This window comes from Agelaius phoeniceus, chromosome 7 (assembly GCF_051311805.1).
Source record: "Agelaius phoeniceus isolate bAgePho1 chromosome 7, bAgePho1.hap1, whole genome shotgun sequence".
Taxonomy (NCBI): domain Eukaryota; kingdom Metazoa; phylum Chordata; class Aves; order Passeriformes; family Icteridae; genus Agelaius; species Agelaius phoeniceus.
In genome coordinates, this window is record NC_135271.1 from 22640229 (window position 1) to 22658761 (window position 18533).

Here is an 18533-nt window from a genome sequence, read left to right on the forward strand (position 1 = left end):
AAATGCCAAAAGATATGATTAGAGAAACACCTCACATACCACCAAGTAGCTTCAAAGTGCTCAACACACACTCCCAAGGTTGCAAGAGTATGTCTCCTTTTCTATTAGGTTAGAGAACTTCTACATTAAACAGTCAATTCTGTTCCATCTTTTGGCAATGATATTAATACACTTCCTTCTGGTGGTAGCTACACTGCAGCCTCTCCCCCTCTGATCAGCGAGGGACAACGTGAAGACAAAGGTTATGACCATGCCACGCATAATGACAGCAGGATCAAACACAATCGGGCTCAGCCACTCCGAGCACTCCATGCTATGAAAGGGCAGTATTTTGGATACAGTCTCAAAGAAAGGATTTTGAACATGCTACTAAATTTTAAGCACATTATTTACATCTCGTTTTCAATCATTCAGTAACATTACCCAAACAGGTGCTTCATTAGCCAATGGAGTAAATGCAATATCCTAAGCATTCTGCCACTGTCTGACTGAGTTTTTGAATAAACAAAATGCTGAGTTAGATTTAAAAAAAAGAAACAGGAATTACACATAATTATTCAAGAATTCAATCTGCAGATTGAGTCTCATACATAGAAATCCCCCTTATTTTGCAGGATATTCAAGCTTTAGCTGCAGGTTAAAGCATGCTGGCACATAAAGGAAAAAGTTAATTTCTTTTCCATTAGGCATTACTACTTAATCTTATAAAGGGGAAAACACAAAATTCATTCAATTTCTTCTCAGGAAATCTGACAAAACAGTATATTGTTTCTGGCTGGCAGCCACTGTACTATCAGAGAGTTTCTTAAAGGTGCAACACTGCATTCTACCAGGTTTGAAAAAACACTGGAAGCATAAAACAAATAGAAATGACCATTAGCTAAATTCACTCCAAAAACAAACAGGTCTTTAAGGAAGACAGAGGGTCCTTGCAGAGGCTGGCAAATGCTCCAAGCCAAACTAAATCCATAGTGCTAACAAACCACGGCTTTGCTCTGGCATCACCAGAAGGCTGTTTTTATAAAGACAGATGGACAGAAGGGAGGCTTTTCAACTACAATCCTGTCAAGTTAAACTACTACCAAGCAGAAGTTTAAAAGTGGTTTCCAGTCAACCGTATGAGCTCCATGGAATCTCAGAGCCCATTTTAAGGTGATATAAGTAAGGACAGAAAGATAGATACACACATGCAGACTAACATCTAACATCCACTGTGGTAGCTCCAGCTGACACGAAAGCAATCATCACATTTTTGGAAATCTAGAGCCTGAACAGCAGTGTTGATTGAAAGGCACTATTAGGATTGTTCCTTTCATATGCTAATAATGACATCATGCCTTATGGCCTGATGCTGCAACCATACATTATCATCTCATAAAGACATTTTTCCAAAGAAGTCGAAGATGTGAGCAAACAGCTCACCTGCATATAGGAAGAAGGTTTTTTAAATTCATCCATGGCACAGATTTCCTTCTGTACCTTAGCGCTCTAAATAACTACTACTGAAATATTTATAGAGGTTTGACTTACTTTTTTTTAAAGAAGTAAGAAAATACAAAAAAGTGTTGGGGCAGGAAAAAAAAAATCTACAAAAGAAATTCTGGAACATACAGGAAGCAGCCCTGGACATCAACAAAGCGAAGCAAGGTAAGGCCCCTGATGGTATTTCAGGTACAGGAGTGATTCAGGGCCGAATCTCTTGCAAATATTCCAGCACAATGTAGTGTAGTGCAAAGACTGTCACACAGCACCCCAGAAAAGGGAGGAGAAAAAAAAATGTTATAAATACTCTCTCCGTGTTCCTGACATATATCCAGGAACAAAATAAGCAATAATAAATTATGTAACTCTATTACAGACTACATATACCACACTCTCTTTTATTTTGGCATCATACAGGCCAAAAGAGGATTTTATTTTTCTCAAATACCCTGGTTTGTAGTGATGTGCACTGAAAAGGTTAAAGAGAAAAAAACAAAAACATACTAAGAAAGGAACAAGATCTCCACATCAACAAACAATCCACAGAGCAGTGAGGACACAGATATAAACCTATTTTTCCCACACACTGTCATTGTGCTGTATTTCGTACATACAGCAATAGAAACACACATTAAGACCCCCAGTTTTGAAAACAACACGCTTGAAAACTGCGGTGATCTTTCTTCCCCACCACGGACAGTGCTATAGAGAATCCGGAGAACAGCCTTATACATAAATAAATAAATACACTAAACGGCGAAGGGGGACAGCCCAGAGGAAATAAACGCAGCTGAACACAAAGTCCTGAACGCCTTCCCCGGGCAGGAAACCAGTTATAATTTAATGGCCAAAACCGATTTAAATGAAGCCGAGCGGAACCCCGCGGGGCTCCGCGGCAGCGCGGCGCCCGAGCCTCCCGCATGACGGGGCCGCCGCGGCGGGCGCTGGGGCGAGGAGCGGAGCCCCGGGGGTGCCGCGCCGGGGATGCCGCACCTGCCGCGGCCCGCGGAGAGCCCCGCGCCGGCCCCGCCGCCTCCCCGGCCCCGCGGGCGGCCCCCGCGGGCACCGGCGCCCACTCACCTGGCCGAGGCGCGCACTGCGGCTCCGCGCCCGCGGCGGGCTCCGGGCGAGGGCGGCTCCCGCTGCGGAGCCGGGCGGCGGCCGGAGTCACCCCGTCCTTGCGGCACGCGGCTCCCGCCGGTGGCGGCGGCCCCTCCGCGCCCACGGCGGGGCGAGCGCCTCCCGCGCAGGGGCGCCCGCGCCGCCCTCCGCCCCCGCGCCGTCTCAGCGGCGGGGCCGCGCCCCCCGCCCCTCCGCCAGCCCCCGCCTCCGCTCCGGCATCTTCCCCGCGATCGGGCACGGCCGTGGGTGGGGGCGGCCGGGCCGGGGCCGAGGCCGCAGCCCCGCGGGCCTGGGCGGCGCCGGGGGCGGGCAGCCGGTAACAAAGCCGCCCGCAAGGCAGGGGGATGCGGGGATGCCGCCCAGGCCGCGGCTGCAGCGCCCGGCGCCTTGCAGGGGACCCCGGCCCAGAGCCCGATCCGCACCCCCAGGAGCGAGCAAATGGGGCGGGCGGGTGAGCAGCGAGCCCCGTGCGGAGCGGGGGAAAGGCTCCTGCGGCTGCTACATTGTTACCGCTATCGACGAGCAAGCGCCACTGAGGTGGTGCTGTGAAACGCCGGGGTTTTTTTAAGTCACACTCAGTTATCTGCACTGCCGGCTATCGGTGTCATCAGCCGTGAGTATGAGCCAGCCTTCACCGTCCCCTCCGTGCCAATTACCCGTCTATTTCAAAGCACTTGAGTGCCGACAGCTCTACATTCCCTACTTTTTCGGCAATTTCACTTCTGCTTTGTCCATCGCAGTGAATTCAGGATTGTTTTCATAGGAAAATGTGCTTACAAAAAATCCCACAAATGAAATAAAAACTTAAAATACGTTCATATGCACAAAACACAGTAATCTGGAGGAAGAGAGATGTGAAACACTGCAGAATCACAGCCCAACAAAATCACGATAATGTCAGTAGCAGGAAAAAATGGACTTATTCTTACACTATCAAGGTTATGATTATTATTATGAGATAACACCTCATGCTTTGTTTTCTAAGTCATATTAAAATAAAATCTTCCCACAAGCAAGGAGCACATCAGCCATTGCTCCTTTGTATTCCACATCTGTTTTCTAATATATATAATATATATATATTGGAAACTACATGGGTTTCTGTAGACACAGTTTCTTCAGAATAACCAGATGGCAACTATATTAAACTAATGCATGTCAAAATAAAAAGTAAATACAGTGCATTCTCAAAGCCCTGGGCTCCAAATCTTTTTTGTACTCAAGTCCATGGCACTGTGGGCTTGGGCTTCAATAGAAGGAGGGAATTTGCTCCTCAGCCCTTCTGTACTGGAGGAACTGCTCCAGATAGGAGTGTTCGCAGCTGTATTCCAAAGTAGGTCAGGCTATAAAAGTCATTGACAATCTTCCACCTACCTGAAGCTTTAAAATTTTGGTTTGTTTCTTTTCTGTGACTTGCACACCTTTTGGCACACTGGCCCAAAGTACTTTTAAAAAGCTTAATGTGCAAATGATTAGTATGCAAATGATTAGTCTTATACAAAATTTCCCTCATTCCTTATACTAAAGAGTGTATTACTGTGATGTGCAATTGCATTTACATTAAAGGATCAGATTTGGATGATCATATATAGGTTAATGTTTATTTGGACATTGTAGACACATCACTCTTTTCAGCAGTACCTTGGCTTAGCTCCAGTAATGTAACATTATTTTACTTTCTGAAACTAGATGAAAATAGGAAAAAAAAAGTGTGCAGTGCCAAGAGTTTCATAACATTTATGATTATTTGTCCTTTGTTTTTGGTTATCATGACATTTTTTTTGATGTTAAGATGAGAAACACAGAAGATGAAAACCCTTAGCTAATGAATTATTCTCAATGGATTTGCAAGCTGTTAAAGCCCTTTGACTGCATGACATAAGTGAAGACTTTCCATAAGTTAAGACTCTTCATCTGTCAAATTAAAAAGTACAAAAATCCAATACATTGGATTTTTGGGTTTCTCTCCCTCAAATGAATACTGGAAATGTTCTTGTCCACTAAGCATAAACATTAATTCCTATGAATCCTCTTGACTTCCCCCAAACATAAACGGCAGCAGTCACAATAGTAAAATCTAATGTATTTGTAGAAATTCAGCAGTACTGCTTTCCAGTGGTTACAACTTGTTGATTTCTATGCATGCTTTCCTGACATATTCACATTATATTTGATGCTACATGCAATCCTTAATTAACAGTTCCCACATCTTTGGGTGAGTTAGGATTCTTCCCTGTTTTCCTCAGATGTAACTCTGGCTGCACCTGAATAGAGCAGGGTGCACACTAGAAAATAAACACATTCCACAGAGGAATTGCTTCTTCAGTCTTCATGGGGGCTCACACACCGTGCTACCAAGCAAGAGGATAACTTTTCAGAGCCATGCACTGAGGCAAGGGGTAGTTTACCTTCAACAGACTCAAAACCACAGAAAACCAGCCTGCTTTTCTGGAGCAGATGTCTTTTCTCCTATTTCCAACAACTATTGCTCTCACCCAGCCCTCCTTGATCCTTTTTATCTCTCCTTTGCCAAAAAGTTCATGTGAAAAAAACAGAAACTCCTACTGCCTTCTCTAACCTTCTGTAACAGAGATGGGCAGTGCACAACACATGGCAATACCTTTCCAGACTGACAAATGTCTTCTCAAAGTTAAGTTACAATACATTTGAGGCAAAGCTACTATTGAGTGAAAGTTGGAAAAATTATAATTGCTCTCACCTGGAGACTAGGACATAAAAATACCTGAAGTAGTACTAGAATATGAAAGCTTACCAAATATGTTATGTCCTTAGAAAAAGTTTCATTGAAGAAAAAACAATTTTCAGTCATCGTCAAAAATTATTTAGTAATGTAAATGCAAAATGCTATCAACTGTAGAAACCTTTTACTCTAATGATAAATTAGACATCCAAAATTTCTAATTAATGTCCTTAATATCCTGTATATGACAACAAGCTATGACATACTGACATAAGGATGCACCCTTTGCAACATTTTCAGCTGCTCTAACCTTAGACATTGGTAACTTAACAAAAGAGGACATATAATTAATGTAATTCATAAGACATTCAAATTAAAAAGAAATATACAATTTACTTAGCAATATTAATTACTTTCACACAAATACTAAGGAGAAAAGTACAAAAAAAGCAAAATACAACCTTTTGGCAAACCACGTACAAAGAAAATAAAATTATATACCAGTATTTCCCATCTGCCTTCTTTTTCACTTCATTATCATTTAGAAGAAACAAAAAGGACTTGATGAATCATTACTGAAGGTCACCATTTACCACCATGGGATCAGCAGCAGGCTATGAAAAAGATGCCCTTGGAGGGGGTAACTTGCCTATACCACAGCAAGAAGTGTTTAAAGACAAGGAACACTCTTCTGTATTACACAAAGATTTCATATTTTCTCAGCTAATCAGCTCTTTACAAGGCAGTGGGCCAAGCTGAATGTCCAAAATATAAGCTCCTTTGCCATGGCTATTAAAAAGCAAAACATGAAAAGGCTTAAAGGATCAACCAGAAAAACATTTGGGTGAGATGAAAATGTAATCTTTCACAAGATTTCTGGACAGATTACTGTTCAGCAGGTGAAAGTATTAATTGAAAGAATCACCCTAGGTGCCAAAATCTGCAGGACATATTCCCTGACCTGTCCCACCTCTTTTGTGCTGCACAAAAGACTTAATGAGAGTGAAAACCATCTGCAGCTCCCCAGCAGGTTTTTTGTAATATAAAAGAGTTCCTGAGTGACTGTGGAGTTGTCCAGCCCATGGGAGGCCACACTCCCCTACAATCTGAGCAGAGAGAGGGGAGAGCCCTGTGAGGGAAAGCATTCCTGGGTTTGCTGCCCCTGCCACCTGCAGCTGGTCCATGAGCCCTCAAGAGCTGTTGCCATCTGGTACTATCAGTGCCAGGGCAGGCATTCATCCAGCCACAGACTGGAGGGGCTCCACAGGAGCTCTCCACTCCTCTGGAATACAGGGAGGGAACCCACTGCACTAGGCCATCTGGGCTAATCTGGTTAGACCTCAAATCTGCAGTCCCCAGTCCAGCAAAACCCCCATGGGCATCTTTGAGCACTTACCTGAGCTGGTCTTCGGGCCTTGGACTGAGAGGAATATTAATACAGAGAGCAAAGAAACACATGGCTGAGTTGTGATTTAGAAACATCTAAACCTTTCATGAAAAGTATATTAATTGCCAATATTAAAGCAATATCCTACCAATAGCAATTAATTAAATTATTGGAATAGTTCTTGAGTACAGAAATGAAATCTGGTGCAGTTCCTAATGCTTCCAAATAGTTACTGAAATGTGCATAAAGATCACTGAATTGGAGTTGAAGTCATGATGATAAAAGCAATTGTCAGTTTCTGTTGGCACTTGCAGAGATTTAATTTTAGAACTGTACCCTCAGGCAAGTAATATAGCATTAGACCCATAGACACTGCATCATAAAATAATACTGAAATGTCACTTGTAAAACACACTTTCATGATCTTGCTATTTGACTTATAAATGTGTCAGTCAGACCTGCAGAGAAAGGCTGCACTAGGCTCCAGTGAGGTAATGTCACTGGATCATGCTTTTGTAAAATCAGAAATCTTCCATAACTGAAAAAATGACTGCATTGTTTCTTTACAATATTCTTGCTGAAGCAAGTAAATAAAGTCTGTGGGGAAACAGTCCAACATCATGAGAGAAATTACATAAAGACTGTGAAGGCATCAAGACATTAGTGAGGCTGAAAAGAGAATCACAAATCTGTATCAGAACCCCAGAGAATGTGAAGATCTGTACTGACAGTAGTGGAACAATTCTTGGTTTTACCCAGTGAAGGGAGAGCGGAAAAGGCTCGAGCAGGTGGTGCAGAGCTGCCACATCATTAATATCACTAAGACTCATATCTCAGAATATTTATCTGGTGCTCCTCTTCACGTTCATTTACACCTCTAGACAATGGTTATTTGAATTACACATTTAGTCAATAATTTGACTAAAATCTTCAAATGATCTCTTTAGGAATCCCAGTGCTTACCACACCAGCAACACTTACATGTAAACGCACTCAGTAAGCAAATACAGCAGATAGTAGGTGAGCAAGCTACCCTGCCCGTGAATTCTCTTTAAATGATTGGAAGGAAGCAGTAACTTCTTTGGCAACTAAGCAGCAGGTTACCCTAGTGACATTAATTCCTTCTGCATCCCACATAGGATTGAATGTGGAATTAGCAGAGCTTGAAAATGCCCCTGCAGCTCCGGCAGAAATAATTTACTTCTCACTGCAAATTGAGGCTTCCCTTCACGAGATGCTTGAGCTTCAATGCTCGTTATCAGACAGGGTAACATGAATATGCATTTCACTAACAGCCATGATCAGCAATGGAAACTCAACTTATCATGAGCTGAGAGAGAACTGTCAAACGCTTGAGCCACATTCATCCTGCCACAGAACAAATAAACATTAATGCCAGAAAAATAAAGCCACTCTGAAAGCCTGAGGAATCAACAAAGAAGCTTTTTGCCTGTGCCTAATCCAGCTAAACCTTCTTATAGTCCCATTCAAAACAGACACTTGACATGATTTCCATCCACAATAGCTTTCTTACACATTCTATCCTTTTCCATTTATGAAAAGACTATAAGTTTATATTTAAGAATCCAGAGTCATCTAAAGTACAGATGCTGAAACTATTATTTTGGCTAAGAGTTCAATTCAGAATGGTGAAAATCAATAGGGCTTTACCTTCCCAAACACTTTTGTCATATCTAGGGAGAGAAGAGATTTATTCAGTGGGTGTAAAATATACAAATGATGGTGCCTTTAAAGCCAGCATTCAGCCAGATTTCTGTGTAGAAGTGTCACCATGCCATATCCAGCACAATAACAAAGATAATAACAAATTCCTAACAGCCACAAATATAATCTCACCCCCTGCTCAGGCTCTAAGTGAAAGGAAGAGCTTGATTTTTATATTTTTACCTTGTTCTTACTCCAAGGTGTTATACAACTTCAATGTTAGTTTCCACCTGGCATTTTTTCCTTGCTATCATGTGGAAAAAAACAGCAGTGGTAAACTATCGGTTTGCAATAATGGCAGCATCCATTCCACAAGAAGATATTTGTAAGTTATTCTATTTATTTAATGAAGTGTAAGCTCCCTGACCAACTTGAAATGTGAACAATATCTAAAAATAAAGCTCCAAACTAAAGCCACAATGGCACACATTAACATGCCACAAAATCTGAGCAACCTTGTCCAGTGGAACTTGTCCCTGTCCATGGAGGGGGCTGGAACTGGATGATCTCTAAAGTCCTTTCTGGCCCAGGCCATTCTAAGATCCTGTGAATATGCTTTAGATTAACCATGCACCTGAATTCAAATACAAACTGAACTCCTTAACTGAAAAGGGACAAATTTGGATATGCACCTCAAGTTAAGCCAAACACCAAGAAGTAAAACCATTGCATGAAATCACATTCAAATTCACAAATTGCTCAGGAGAAGAGTATGATGACAGAGAAGAATTGACAGTAGCAAAGAAATAACGATATTTGAATTCTTTACACTAAAAAAGAACAACAAACAAGTATTTGGGTTCACAGAGTAAATAAAATCAGAGTATAAGAAATTAGGCCCAAATAAGAACCCCAGAGTGATGAACAGTACAGGCAGCTGCTGAGCTTTCTACCCAAATCTCTGTCTGGCTGTGTTAGCTGTAGAAAAGAGAAGGGGTGTACACTGCTCAATACTGCTGAGTGTGAACTCTTGTTCATGTCATCTCCATACTGGAAACTAAACATGAAGTCCTGAAGATGCTTTGGAAGAGCAGAGCCAAGAACAGAAGCCTTGAAACATTACAAGCTCAAAGGATAGGAAAAATAGGTAGAATAAGACCTGTCTGGAGTATGGCTGCAGAAGTTCTCTAAAAACTTTAGCAGGGAGAAAACAAATTTCTACATGCATTTAGATTTAGATGTTCTGAGAAGCAGATGACACACTGCTTAGGACATCTGGAGTGCAGCTGGAACACATCAGAGTCACTCTTATCCCGGCATAGTTGGATCAGGAATACCTGTCAGTTTTCAGCTAAGCTCACATCACTGTATTAGGCAACCATTTAAATTCCATGCATGGTTTTGGGCTGGTATGTGATTTCAGAGCAGGAATCACATGGCAATCATTCCAGGAGGACAGAAACCACATAGAAGTGTTCCTCTCGCTAAGGAATGTGGGTTTGTTTTTATAGCAACATTACTAAGTTGAGGTAGGCAGCACAAATGTTCTACAGTTGTGTCTTTGCCTACTTTGCTTTATATAAAAACCAAAATGTTTTCTGTCTTCCTTATTTTGTGGTACAATTCACAGAACAAAGAATTTTGCCATGTCAGCACCCTGCTGCTGATTTTGGTTGATAGATGTAAACCTTAGTTTTGTGTTTTACAACAACAGTTGTTTTACAAGGCAACTTTTGAGACTTTGCTTATACTCCATTTTACAAACTTCTTTATAATAAAGACTGTGTATTATGAAACTTGGGTTTACATGTGGAAAAGCTGAAAGTACAGACATAACACTCCACCTGTGTGCTACACTGACAGATACCCAGATTTCCAGAGCAGGGGTTTGCCTGCAGACAGACTGACTGCATCACCACTTGCAGCCTATGGGAGCTGTTCTCCACTGCCTTATATCTTGTATGAAACACCAGCTCCCAGATTTAATGAAGTCTGAGTGTGTGGTACAGATCATAAATACAGATTTTAAAAGCATGACTCCAGAGATTGCTTTCAGTATTCTATGAACAATCCTGCAGCTATGGAGTGCAGCCCATACATGCAAAAATATACCTCACTCTAAGGGCTCTGGTTCAGGAGACAAAGATGCCATTCCTTAACAGCAGAGACTGGAGATGATGTGAGTTAGAATAATGTGACCAGATTACTTCAAGGTGAGTATTCTGCAAGGTGGATATTTGCACCTGCATTTTACCAGTGAATAGGAAAAAATGCTCTAAATTCTGCAAAGTCTGTTTTAATTAGATTTGAATAGCACACTTAATTCTAAATTAACACATCTCGATGAGCATGAGTGGAATTAATTTCCTAGCAAAAAGCTGAATGTAGCAGGAAAAATAAAAGGTAATAAAGGTTACTTAGTTTAGCCTAGTTGGCTAATTCAGACACTTTGCTATTATCAAAGGTGCCTGAATAACTTCAGTGGGGTTCTAGAATATCTTACTGCAAAAAAGCATAATCTCCACATAATATTCATATGAATAACAAATGCTATTTAGACATCAAGCTACTGCTTTCACACAAAGCTGTAACATTACTTCCCCAAAAGCGGGTATGACATAATGAGAAAAACAAAATACTCCAGATAATGTAACTATTTAAAAACCATCATGATTACAATTTGATGTATTTTGGAGAACACCATTAATGTGCATTTGTTAAAACTCTTAATTTGCCTCAAAGTGTACCTGATTTGGAGAAGCTTGCTGAAGCTTATATTTATTTAATGTATTAGGGCTGTTTTTTTCTGAGAAGTCCCAGGTTGACACATGAATAGAAAGTGGCAGAAAAAGAAATACTGTTTCTCCCACAGCAAGCACACTAATGTAAAGCTTAAAAATTAAGCAGCAGCAGCACATTTTTCCTCAGACCTTTGAGCTGGACCATATGGTTGACGCTCAATTAAGCAAAGATTTATCAGTCCCCAGTTGGAATGTGTCCAGAAATCACTGTTTTCTCAAATCTTTGAACCAGAGGACTAGAACTGAACAAGTTTATTGACTCACACATGATACCCCACACTTTTAAATTTTTGAAAGAAATTAGGGAAATGCAATGTATTTTGGAAACTGTAATGTATTTTTGACAGGGGTATGCATTTTTAGATTTTAGAAGTAAAATATAACAGTGCTAGAAAAGCTATAAAATGGCAGTTTGATGTTACAGCTTTAGACAAGTCAACATCTCACTACCATCAAAAAGGTGAGGTCCAAACTCCTACCAATTCTCCTCAAGCAGCCCCATCTCTTACTTTACATCTGCTTTAGCAGTTACCAAACTGCATGGCAAAGAACATTCTGTTCACTGAAATGACAGAATACCCACACAGTAAAAGTGTGTGTGGTTTCTTGCCAAGTTAGCAAACGGAATGGGTTTACTGTGCAATCCAAGTGGCACGGGATCCCACTTGACAGACAGGTGATCCCATGTTTAGGAACACACAGCAAGGAGAAAAGTATGAAAATGTCTGTCTGAGAGCACAATGCTGTTATTTTGACTTCAAATCTAAATATTAAGTCTCATCTGCTCTCTGGACACTTGGCTTCTGCTTTCAGCTACCTGCTTTGTAAGTACATTTTCATCACACCCAAGTGCACCTCTAAATTCCTGAACAATAGACAAGTCCAGGACTTCAAGTCTAAAAGTGTTAAGAATAGATTGAGAAATAAGAACTTTCAAATGAACCCAGTCAGAATTTTATCTAAGTGAGTATTGGAAAGAATATTAAGATCTGGAACATAAAATGGCACAGCTGCATAGAAAAAGATGTAATTTTTTCATTCAAGATGTATATTTCATGCATTTGATAATCAATGAATGAAAATGAGTGTAAAAAACAGATACAATATTAGACAGAATTAGATAATTATTTTTTTTCCCATCAGATTATTGGAGGCCATAGAAATGTCACAAGAAAGTTGTTTACAGTAAAAATCCTAACTCAAAATTTGGCAATAATGAAGTCAGTCAAACATAAAGCTGTTACGTTGAATTGTAAAAGCTTAATTTTAAATTCCATGTGAGACTCTGTGGTTAAATTCTGATATTATAGACAGATGGTAGGGTTTTTTCTTTGCTAGTTTATAATAAATGTACTTGAGTGCATCTATTCAATTCACTGAAAAAAGAGCTGCAAATATAATTTACAGTATTCTAAACCACAAAGCTTAATTCCTTTGCAATTGCCATTTCAAATGTAGCAGCTGATTTCACTGCCACTATTGCTACAAAGGGATTAAACTTTCCCTGTTTATTTTTTATGATGGCGGGGGAAAAATGTAATTGAAGGGTTCAATCAGTTTTGAAGGTTTTTGTTTATTTGTTTTTCCTTTTAGTAAGTGTGACCTCATCATTGCAATTTTTCATAAAGGTTGGAATATTCTATGGTAATGCTATAAGATATGTCTGTAGTCCTGCTTTTTTTTCTGATGATCTAAACCATCTTCAATGGTTTAGATTGGAAGGGACATTAAAGATCATCTCATTCCAACTCCCTGCCATGGGCAGGGACACCTTCCACTAGACCAGGGTGCTCAGAGCCTCATTCAACCTGGCCTTGAACATTTCCAGGGATGGGACAGGCACAGCTTCTCTGGGCAATGTGTCCCAGGGCCTCACCACCCTCACAGGAAAGATCCTCCCCCGAATATCTAATCTAAACCTACACTCTATCAGTTTGAAGCTATTCCCCCTTGTCCTGTCACTACATGCTCTTGTAAAGTCTTTCTCCATGTTTCTTTGTAGGCTCCCTTCAGGTATAGGGAGGCAGTAATTAAGTCACCCCTGAAACCACATGGAATAGTAAATAACTTCTAATATGGTGAGCATAAAGGTGGAATGAAGAAAATTATTAAAACTAGCTTCCACTGTAAATTTACTAGGAGCACTATAGAAAAAAAGTATATTTACATGTGGCCACAAAGAACCACATTGGTGCATTGCAAATCATGGCTGTTCTACTTCTACCAAATCATGGCTGTTCTACTTCTACCACTTTTCCTATGTGCTCCACCAAACTCTGTGATCAGGGAAGATGCTCTTCCTTGGTTTGACAAATTAATGCAAACTTTATTACCTTAACAGAGGGACTCTGTTATAAAAAAAAAACTTCCCTGTGCTCTGGCATTGAGGGTTTTTATCATAATTATTTTACACATAGAGTATAGGTCAATAAAGAATCTTCAATTACCTGGGCAAAACACTGCCTTTCTACACTGCAGAGATGGACAGGATCCCTAGCTATGTGCGTGTCCAGGGGCAAATAAAGAGAGATTCCTGATTTATCTGGAGTTACTCCCAAAGCAACACCTTAGCTGGTACCCAAAAGTTCAGCTATCAGATTCTCAGCTAGAACACTCTGTTCTTTCTTCAGTCTGTTTGTACTGTGTATTTTCAGATCTTCACTTTTTGTTGTTGTTGTTTGGAAAGTATTGGAAGGAATAGAGAGAGTTCATCTAGAACATTTTTTCCAAACCCTTTTTAGTATCCAAGGACCAGATAGCACTTCAGGAAAAACAATTTGTGGAAAATGTTGTACTCCTTTTCTTGGTAGAAAGACATGTGATAAATATTCAGCATTTAGGCAACCAAAGTTTATGAATTTAAATGTTACCATATGTATAATTTTCATTTAAAATATCCATTTAAAATATAATAATATTATGGCCTAATTTCTGACTTAGCCTGTCAAAAGTCAATGGCATACAGCTTCTAAATCACATGAAAATGTATGATGTTTGTGATGGGGACACCATCTCTTTTTTAGGATGTTCCCATGGTCTGTAGGCTTTTGATTTACTCATATCAATCTAGTCCATCCTTCTGCCCTACAGCAGAATGAATTATGACAGAATCACTTCTGAGACATTTTACACAGGACATCAGAGCACATGGTCAGAACTCTGGCCACAAATTCTATAAAGAATAGTGATTACCTTGAAAATGCAGATTGCAGCATATTATACACTTTTGATGTACATAGTTATGAATTCTGACTACAAAATATTATGGACAAAAAAACCCTGTCCTTATAAGCTCAGCCAGTAAATGCTACAGACTTCAGCAAGAGTCAATGTTTTATTCAGCTTAATTTTCCTCTGATTCAGTAATAGGGTAAGAATCATACAGGTAAGAATCTGTGCTCATTGTGTCCTGCACCCTACCAGTTACTAAAAGATGTCCCAAAATTCTGACAGATTTTTAATGGTCTGACACTGCCCTGTTGAATGCAATTGGGCATTCTGTCCATAACCACAACAACCTTTGAAAGTGTCAGGAAAAGCCCCTTACAAAGGCTCCAGTGCTACTGTACATATCTGTCTTTTTTAAAAAAGTCAGGAGAAAAACATCAAATTCCATGTGGTGTCAGCAGGCTGACAAAGGTAAATGTTAGCAGAAGGGTTTTAATGTTTTCTCTAAATAAGTACTGTTTATTCATCAATACTCTTTGTTATGAGCTGGAACCAGGATATTGTCTGCAGTTTGACGTAGAGAGTTAAGAACATAAAATCTGTCAGCACATAAGGAAACAAGGTCAGGAGAGAGAAATAGTGTTTTATAAAGCAGTATTTAGGGCAACTGCATTTTAGCATAATTAAGTAATGCACCATTGGAAGTAAAGCAAACCCTGCATTGTTTGTAAATGTAGTTAAGCCTTTTAGTCAGAACATCACCTTTTCAACAAAAAAGCCTTGTTCAATAAAAATGACAGCCAATAGATAAAAATAAAATAATTAATAACAGAGTATTGCTTAGAAAGATTGACCTTAGGATGTCCAAAATGATAAGCATTATTATTTGTATTATATATGTTTTGCTGAATGTATTAAGTTTTGAATATAAATCAAACTCTGCTACTCAGTATAACTCAACATGTTAGCTACATTAATACCTGTTACTGCTGGAAATTGTTTTAAGAGGCACCAGACTGGATTCTCTGTATGGAACTGGTGTTTTGCACTGCACTCCAGTGTGCTCCATTAGATCCCAGTGCAAAATGGATGCCAACAATGGAGGTCATGCTCCTCCTTGTATTCCCTGCTGCTGGCAAAAATCCAGGCTCAAATCCCCAGTCCCATGGCTCAGTCCCCACAGGTCCACCATAAATCTGAAGTAGATAAATTACACTTTCCCTCTCACTAACAAAATAATTCTGTACAAAGTGGAGCCAAGAATTTGAAGTGAAAAAAGGCAAGCTGCAATGTCCTTTTGTGCACACATCTGGTTTTACAGCACATAAGTCTGCAACTCCCAGGACAGGAGCCACACTCACCAAAGCCCTGCAGCAGTCCCTGGTTATTCACACAAAAACAGCACAGTACTTCAAAGAGTGTAAAATGCAGGTTTAGTATATAATAAGGCCAAATCCCTCCCAAAAATACGGGCTGGCTTTTGATTATATGCAAAAAGAAAATGTTCCTCTTAAGGGCTGCATAAACAAAGCCTGAACTCAAATATAAAATGTTAATTAAAATTTAATGTATCCTGCGTGATGCCTTTGTTTGTTGTGCATCCCTGGTTTAAATCTGAGGCTGGTTATCTCACTAATGGGGCTCTCCTGCTTTGCCAGTCACTTGTTCTGAAGGAGAAGTCATTCTTCCAGTAAACACAGCAGTCACTTACCTCGGCTATCACGTCAGTGTCCTACCCTTAGAGACTCTTGCCTTCAAAAATAGGCCAGCAGATACATTAAGCTTATGTGTCACTGGCATTAAGGCAAGAGGCAAACTCCTACTCAAAATGCAATTCTGTTTATGAAAAACACATCAATACAATTTACAGCTCTTGATTTTTTAAATTTAAAAATAGGAAAAAATATTCCTAGGAGTGTCGTTATTGGTTTAACTGGAACTTGTGATATTACTACTCTGACTGGAGATTTTCAGAGCAGACAGGATAAGTAAAAATCACAAAGGGTTCTGAAGAGAGAATTTTCAGCTCACAATTTCCAAAACTTGCACCTGATGCAATAAAAAAAAATCATTGTGGAAGAATGGGATAAACTAACTGAAGCAATGCTCAGAGAAAGCAGAGTTACAGCAGTGACAGAACAGTTGAGGCACTGACTCCTACAAAGCACCTCTCTTTGCAGAATGCTAACCTGGATGGACAAACTGATCCAATTTAGCAGATTTAATTTATCCCACCTCTCAATTCAAACCTGCAAATACCACCTACTGCTGCAGCATTCTTTCATGCCATCCAAGGAATCCAAACCAGAGATATTTGTAATGGAGTTTGCTCTCTGATTTACCTTCATACCAAAGTGTTCTGCATAAGCAAGGAAGTGAGTGAGATGAAAAGGATTCTAAAGACAAGCACTGCCACGGTGCTGGCAGCTCAGACTCCACCTTGAACAAAGACTTCAGTTCTACCTCAAAACAGTAGAAGAAATTCAAAGAAGATCAATGCAAGGAAAGCCTTTTACCTATGCAGGAATAAAACTTTGTTAACAAATGACAGTTGCAGCATTAATTATCTGCAAACACAGGGCAAATCTAAGCAGAAATTAAAAGACATTGTCAGAATAGCAAAAAAAGCTATAGCTAAAAGAAATGCCATTCCAAACCTTACATGAATTTTCTGATTTTTGCATATAATTTACATGAAAGCTTTATTTTGCTGTGAGCTGCTGCACACATCACACAAAGCACAGGTGTAAGAAACAAAAGTAGACTTCTGTTCTTAACTACAAATGAAAACATTCTTCTATCCCAGTTTAGCTTGCAACTTTGTACATGATTCCACCAGGAATAAATTTTAGTTGGCAGAGTATAGAGGAAATGTAGGAAAAAAAGGAATGAAAGGAAAAAAAGTAGATGAGCTGTCATTACAATGCACCTGCCCACCCCATCTCCTACTGCCATATAAACAAAATTAAAAATGAAAGAAAATACTATTCTTAGATTATTTTGACTACTTCTGTGAAACTGTTGGACAGGATATTTGTAGCAGACAAGAACATCTAATTGTTTAACTTCAACTTTCAACACTCATTCCTTTGATCACAGTCATCCTAAAAGTTTCCCATGGGAAACATGCTACAGACATTTTGATGTACATGTTTTACCCCTACTTTTTTATACAAAGTAACTCCTATCAGACTATACACCAACTTCTGAAAGTAAAATAACAAATGGGAACAAAAAGCTCAAATCAAGCAGTCCTCCTAATGCACACTAAAGTAAGAATAGCATATGATCTGTTTGTTTCAAAATTTATCAGGTGCTGTCAGAATCAGCCATCTTTCTTTCAAATAGTGTTACCCTACCCCAGCTCATGAAAGGATCTCTGAAATACAATTTCCATTTGACCCACATATCAGTTGCTCTTTTATGTTCTCACCTCCTATACACACACCATTCTACTGCATAAACCAGGTACCCCCACATGCTCATTATATCAAAATCCTCCCATTAATGACCAGCCTAACACAGCACCAACAGTTATTGAGAAACTGTACAATAAAAACAATGTTATTTATCCATCCCTTCTTTAGGTGAGAAACTTAAGAGTTACTTAATTTATCACTTTAATCTCCCTTCTCCCTAGTGATTTTTATATTCCCTCACATCCTACATTTCTTCACAGCCTCCTAGCAACATCCCCCAGGCAAAGGCTTTCTGGAGCAAATTCTCAAGTGGAGCAATGACATCCTTATGTCAGCTGAGGATCTTTTTATTACATACACAGCACTGATCAAATGCACTGCTGCCCTGTCTGCAGAGTCACCCTCTGCTCAGAAAAGCTCCAACTCCTCCTCCAAAATAAACATTCATGCCAAAAGATCCTTAAATCAAAATAATTATATTCATCAGTAAAGTGCAAAAATTTCAGCATTAATGGAGAGCCACCAGCTGCAGTTGCACAAGTTATAAAATGCACTGTCACCATATTTAGAGGTCCTAATAAATATCTTTCCTCTCTGCTGCCATCTACAGACAAACTTCAAGGTTTTTTTAGAAATCTACTTTTCCATTCCAGATAAACATTTAAGAACAGCATCTCAGCATGCCCTACAAAACAGTCCACCCCAAACATATATGATATCAATAGTATTACCTCAACATATTAGAAGCTTCAGGAAAAGCTGAGCCCATGGGACGTGTCCCTGAATGG

General features: G+C 39.8%; 1 protein-coding gene across 1 annotated transcript in view; it reads right to left on the reverse strand.

The window, feature by feature from the left end:
• Positions 1-3134, reverse strand: part of HECW2 (HECT, C2 and WW domain containing E3 ubiquitin protein ligase 2) — a 153413-nt gene extending 150279 nt beyond the window's left edge. Inside the window, exon 1 of the mRNA XM_054636439.2 lies at positions 2563-3134. The gene's annotated coding sequence lies outside the window, so the exon portion shown is untranslated. The remainder of the gene's footprint in view (positions 1-2562) is intronic.
• Between the last annotated feature and the right edge of the window lie 15399 nt (positions 3135-18533).